This window comes from Helianthus annuus, chromosome 16 (assembly GCF_002127325.2).
Source record: "Helianthus annuus cultivar XRQ/B chromosome 16, HanXRQr2.0-SUNRISE, whole genome shotgun sequence".
Taxonomy (NCBI): Eukaryota; Viridiplantae; Streptophyta; class Magnoliopsida; order Asterales; family Asteraceae; genus Helianthus; species Helianthus annuus.
This window is the reverse complement of record NC_035448.2, coordinates 470,806-477,342: the sequence shown is the minus strand read 5'-3', so window position 1 is coordinate 477,342 and position 6,537 is coordinate 470,806. Positions and strand designations below refer to the sequence as shown.

At 32.2% G+C, this 6,537-nt stretch overlaps 1 long non-coding RNA gene across 1 annotated transcript; it reads right to left on the bottom strand.

The window, feature by feature from the left end:
• Positions 1-451: 451 nt before the first annotated feature.
• On the bottom strand, positions 452-5,430 carry LOC110916425. The gene is made up of 5 exons (XR_002579728.2): positions 5,228-5,430; positions 5,073-5,140; positions 3,875-4,038; positions 3,347-3,392; positions 452-566 (listed from the first exon to the last, which is right to left on the bottom strand). It is a non-coding gene; the product is annotated as an uncharacterized LOC110916425 (long non-coding RNA).
• Between the last annotated feature and the right edge of the window lie 1,107 nt (positions 5,431-6,537).

Sequence of the window (6,537 nt, the reverse complement as noted above, 5' to 3'; positions counted from 1 at the left end):
AATCTCAAGTCAATAAAGAATAAAGCTACGGAAACTTTCAAAAGGTTGAACTGGTCTTCATTTTGGACTAAAATAAGTTTTTCAAATACGTTTTTATTAACTAATGTCACAATTAATTTGTAAATTAATACCATTTAACATTGTTAAATGCAAGTAAACTTATTAACTAAATTTAACACAATTTTAATATCCTTTAATTATTAATCAGTTAAAATGATAATTAATACTTTTTAAAGGTGAATTATTAATACTTTTTACTATTACAAAACAAACTTCTTAAAACAAAAATTTGACATCTTTATTGTATCAAAAATTTGTACCGTATAATATACTGTGTATTATTCTGTTTTATAAAACAAATTTTTAATGCATACGAAAAAAAGGGAGACAACATATCTCGATATTTTTAATGCATACGGAAAAAAAAACTGAAAATGACAACTGAAAGCCAAGTAATAGCAACATCATTTCTTATATTTTAGTTTCCTTTATTTTTTTTTTCCTTCAATATTTTCTATTCAGCTCAACTCCAAGATGATAAATCGGCACCGCGGTACGTCATTAATCTGCAAGATATAAACATAAAGACTTCAAATGGGCTGCCCATAAATTCTAAATAAATAGCTAATCGTTTGTTTTTTTTTTAAAGCAAGATATAAACATAAAGACTTCAAATGGGCTGCCCATAAATTCTAAATAAATAGCTAATCGTTTGTTTTTTTTTTTTTAAGCTTTTTAAAGCAAGATAGAAACATAAAGACTTCAAATGGGTTGCCCATAAATTCTAAATAAATAGCTAATCGTTTGTTTTGTTTTAAAGATTGGTAGATTCAAAATTAAATAGATGCAACTAACTTTCTAAACAAAAGGGTGCCAGATTATGCAACTAACTTTCTAAACAAAAGGGTGCTAGATTTCAAAATAACCCTAATTCACCTCTATATTCCTACTATAAATACTATTATAGTAGGGCACCCATTTCTATTGCTTAACATTTGATTATGGATCCAATTTCGAATCCAGTGATTGCGAAAAAACAATCATATGATGTTTTGTACTTTCAAAGGTTAGATTGTTAATTCGTATCAATTTATAAATTCTGTTTTAATTTTATAATAAATGTTATTTTTTCGTTTCAGTTGGAAGGTGAACGCGCCGATTTAAACAATCCAGTTGCAGCTCCCGCTTCTAAGGTTTCGATTTTGATTGTTTTATTAATTTTTTATGTTCAAACATCGATTAAATAACGAGCTGTTATGTTATTTTTTCGTTTCAGTTGGAAGGTGAACGCGTCGATTTAAACAATCCAGTTGCAGCTCCCGCTTCTAAGGTTTCGATTTTGATTGTTTTATTAATTTTTTCTGTTCAAACATCGATTAAATAATGAGTTGTTCATATTAACGGGTTTTTTGCAGGATGACGGTGATAAATCTGTTGAGATAATCAGTTACGGTCACATGTTCAGCCCGTACAAGTCTCATCTTCAACGTGAATTTTCTGAAGAGGTAATTTTAGGGTTTATTTAATCTTTTTTTTAACTTTTTTATTCAGTTTTTGTCTTTTTTTTAAGGATCAAATTTATTCAGTTTTTGTCTTTTTTTAAGGATCGAACATGTGAAGCTCAAAGGAAGAGATACAAGAGGCTATCAGAATGGAAATGGAGTCAAGTTATCAATTTAGATGATTCTGAAAAAGATGACAAAGAAGAAGAACTAGAAGACACAGCCGATTCAAGCGCAAAGAAGAAAACCGAATTAAAAATTCCTCAAGTGTCAATTCAGAAGAGGAATAGATTTCATTCAGCATAATATGAAATCTTTCAAGTGCTTTTTTTTTTTCATTTTTAGTTATGTTTGATCTAGACAATTTCATTTTCACTTGTTTTGTTTTCATTTTCAGTTTTTTAGAATTAATGTAGTCTAATAAACTTTATTTTATATTTTAAATTTTCAGTGTTTGAATTCCCACATCCTCTTAAATCCAGTAAACAATTATTGCAGTTACAGTAATAAAAAAAAACCAAACTTCAATTTATTTATATATTTTTACTGCATTAGAGACCATATATATTCTTTGTAAAACTTTACCTTCTCGTAATGTGTATCTATGTGCCATTCGAAAAGGAAAACGGTGAAAAATCAGGGGCAGTGGGAAAAATCTAGGTTACCTTCTCGTAATTGTTTAAGATTCTATTTTATGTTCTTTTTTTTTTTTTTGTTTGATTCTTAATAATAATTCGTGTATTAAAGTATTTTCCACTTAAATAAATGCCAAATATAAGGACTTTTATTTAGAAGCTCATATGAAAAATCAGGGGCAGTGGGAAAAAACGTAATATGAAGGCCCTGAGCTAATTGAAAATTTTAATTAATATAGATAGATTGAAAATTTAAAAAATATAATGAGAGATAAAATAGGAGTGATTTAAGGAGAGAATTTAAAACATGGTGTATTTTAATAACTATGCATTATATATAGCACGTAACCAATATAAAAAATCCCTAAAAAAAGCCCTAATTTGGGTAAGTATCATATTATAAGAAACAGTTACATCAAGTTAAACTAGATAGTTCGTATTTGTTGCATTTTTTTAGGGGGATATTATTTAAAAATTAGACTCATAAGATAATATTACTTTATTTCAAAAAAGCTACAGCAAATTTAAACTAGATCTTTTTGCATTTTTTTAGGGATTATCATTTAAAAACAGCATAAGATAAGATTAAGTTATTTTAAAAAAGCTACAACAAGTAAACTAGATACTGTTGCATTATAATAGGGATTATTATTTAAAATTTTGACTAATAAGATAAGATTAGTTGATTCAAAAAAGCTACAGTTTGTTAAAAATTCATAGGTTTCAAGTGTGTTATATATAGATACAACTCCCTTATTCATTACTTGTTTTACTCCAACAAAAAGCCAGTTCTTCTCAATTGGCGGGTTTAGCAGGTAAGAACCGTATTCAAGTTTTTCTACATCGTCAATACACAATGACTTTTGCAAACAATTCTTAATCTAAACATTCATCCTTGCAGTGGTTTTAGTTGATCAAAGTTCATCCTGAGTTGATCTTAGATAGGTATGGATTCTTTCATAAAAATGATTATGATGTATGCTTTTTTTTTATAAAATTATATGTTTCTAACTGTTGTGTTTTATAATTTTCTGTGTTCTTCTAAAGATGCATCATGTTTAGATATATTAATCATTCCGTTTTCAAACAGTTTAGATCTCACGTTTTATACAGTAAACCATTTCCCCCAATTATAACCCTAATAAGCTATAAAAAAAATCAACAAAAAACTTTCAGGGGAATGTATATGTACATAAAATAGGATGATACCTTGAATTTGCCGGAAAATATAGCGCTTGTAAAGACACGATGCGACCTGTTTAAGAAAATAACACCACCAGTTAAGACACAAATACGAACTGAAAAACACAATAAAAAACTTCACTTAGGCTAACAATAATATTTTTTACATGTTTTTATACTTACAGTACATCTGTGATCATATTAGTCTACTTTCATGTTCCAAACGTAAATGGAATATTGCAAGAAAAAACTTTTTGAGGTGAGATATACAACTATGCTTAAACTACTTATTTGGTCCAAATGAGAAAGCGATAAAGTGTAGGAAACAAGAGTCATGTGATCACTTGTCCCCTTTTTTACATTATTTGCCCCAATTCTTTTTGCTTCTATTCCCAAAGGTTACAAAATCAATTGTTAAAGGAGGTTTGTAGGATCACATGAAGCCAATAATCTAGATCTCCATTCAGTAAAGTTGCAAACTCTCTAAGATCAATTCATCAAAATCTAAACAAAGCAAGCATAAATAGAGCCAATTAATTAAAAAATACAGCAAACCTGAGCGGCAACAGTGTGAGAACGAGTTGGAAACAGCTTAGTTATACAAGCAGTATTAAAGCCATGCTCAGATAGACCAATTGCAGCTCGTAAACCCGCACCTCCGGCTCGTATGTATGATCACCAACTATCATATACGCTATATACGCTGATCCTCCAACTTTCTGTTCACACACATCCAGAAACACTATTAACACACACACACACTGACACATGCATTTCGAACAAATCAAATTTCAAACATCTAGCGTAGGGGTGCAAACGAGCCGAGCGACTCGCGAGCTACTCGAGATCGGCTCGAGAAAAAGCTCGAAACGAGCCGAGTCTTATCGAGCCCGAGCCGAGCTTGAGCCTACAATAAAGCTCGTTTGTTTATCGAGCCCGAGCTCGAGCCTCGCATGTGAAGCTCGTTAGGCTCGTCGAGCCTTATCGAGCCTTAGTGTAAATGAGCCGAGTCAAGCCGAGCTTATTCAAACTTGTTTACAAGCCGACATCGAATCTAAAAATAAGTTAATTTAGTAAACGAGCCCGAGCCCAAGCTTCACTTATCGAGCTCGTGAGCCTAAAAAGTCTATTATTTATATTATTTTTATTTAATATATTAATTTTAATAGATAATAAACGACCCGAGCCCGAGCCGAGCTCGAGCTTGAGAAAATACAAACGAGCCGAGCTCGAGCCTAGTCAAGCTCGGGCTCGGCTCGGCTCGTTTGCACCCCTAATCTAGCGTAATGATAAACTGATAAAAAATCAACAGTCTGTCAGCAATCTATTAACAAAATCAAATTAATTCACCAAAAACTGAATGATTCACAAACGATTAGCACTGAACAAACACTACAGTAATCATTAATCAAATCAATAGAAATACATATTTGCATGATTAAAAAAACACACTGACACATGCATTTCGAACAAACTAAATTCAAAAAATCTAGCTTAGTAATAAAGTTAAAAAAAAGTTAACAATCTGTCAGCAATCTATTAACAAAATCGCACACTAATTAAGAAAAAACTAAACGATTTACATACGACTAACACTAAATTAAACGCTACAGTAATCAAATCAATAGAAATACAGAACTGCATGATTTAGATTTGACTTTATCTCGCAGATCCATGTGAGTTCCACAATAAACCCTAAATTTCAAGTAATTCAAAATATAACTCAAAACAAACGGAGGTAGTAATAGATTACCGATTCAGATGAGAAGAATCTGTGTGAAAAAGAGCCGCCGGAGGTGGATCTCCGGGACGGAATGCGACCTGTTTAAGATAATAACACCACCAGTTAAGACACAAATACGAACTGAAAAACACAATCAAAAACTTCACTTAGGCTAACAATAATACCTAATTGGCAGTTTATAACACGACACGGTTGAACTTTGAAGCCTGAACTGAACAGAACGAATTAATCGAATCGGAAAGTGAAGGATAGAAGGAGAGAGGACTTAGGAGGAGGAGGAGGAGGCGGCATCTAAAGTCTGAGCGATGTGCAACAGATGGTGTTTGTGAGAGATATTCTAACTTAGGAGGAGGAGGCGGCATCTTAGGGTTTGGATTGTGTAAAATCATTGAAGTGTTTGTCTGATATTCATCCCATGTCTCAATACAATCATCCACCGTCCACACACATCTCATCTTCCAATACACATCATCCACCGTCCATACCAACATATTATTTATTTTGAATTTAAAATAAATTATTAACATCTAATAATTTCAACCACCATAGGAGAAAGTAAAGCATATTGGAAATAGCAAAATAAAAATCCCATTGAAATTTTGGTTCACGTCCACTAAGAGCATTGGAAACAACAAAATGAATAAAATAAATCAAAAGTTAGACTGTTTTTGTGTGCTACTTTATATAACAAAATGAAAAGGATGAAACCCTAGATTTCGCCCAGTGAATAGATTATATGTATCACCTACGAGAGTGTCCAATTATATTTTTAACTAATGTATCACCGCCCCTCGGATGCACAAATTACATTTCAATTATATGTATCACCTACGAGAGTGTCCAATTATATTTCATTAGTCATATACAGTGACATAGTTATTTTTTCATTTTTTTAGATCAAGGTCAGTATGTCGTCACTACCATTTTATGTAATTATGCTGGATATAATTGCAAGGCCCCCCCTTAGTTGTCGCAAAATGCAAGACGGTCAGCAAGAAATGGTTGGCCTACATCTCAAAACCGGAATTTCTAAGGGTGCATTGTCATTTCATGCGAGCATCACCCGATCAGAAAATCCTCATTGTTGGAAACCCTAGCTTGTGTTTAGTACGTTCGTTGAACTTTGCGGATGCTACCTACTTCTTAGCCACCGACGTTCCAACCCCATTTAATGTTCGTCCAAGGAATTTATTATTCTTAGCAAGCTTGGATGGCATGCTCTGTGTTTGCCTTAAAAACACATGTGAGTTACTTCTATGGAATCCGTTAACCCGTGCCTGCAAGATATTGTCAAACTCTATTAAGCAGGATTTCTCTTGCAGATTGATTAAGAATTTGTTATGGATAAGACAGAGAGCAAAATGGAAGATGTGTCAGGTATCTACCTATCTATCATATCTTATAACTTACATGATAAAACATATGTAACTAAAATACTTAACATTTCTTTCAGTTCCCCAAACTGCTCCAGCAG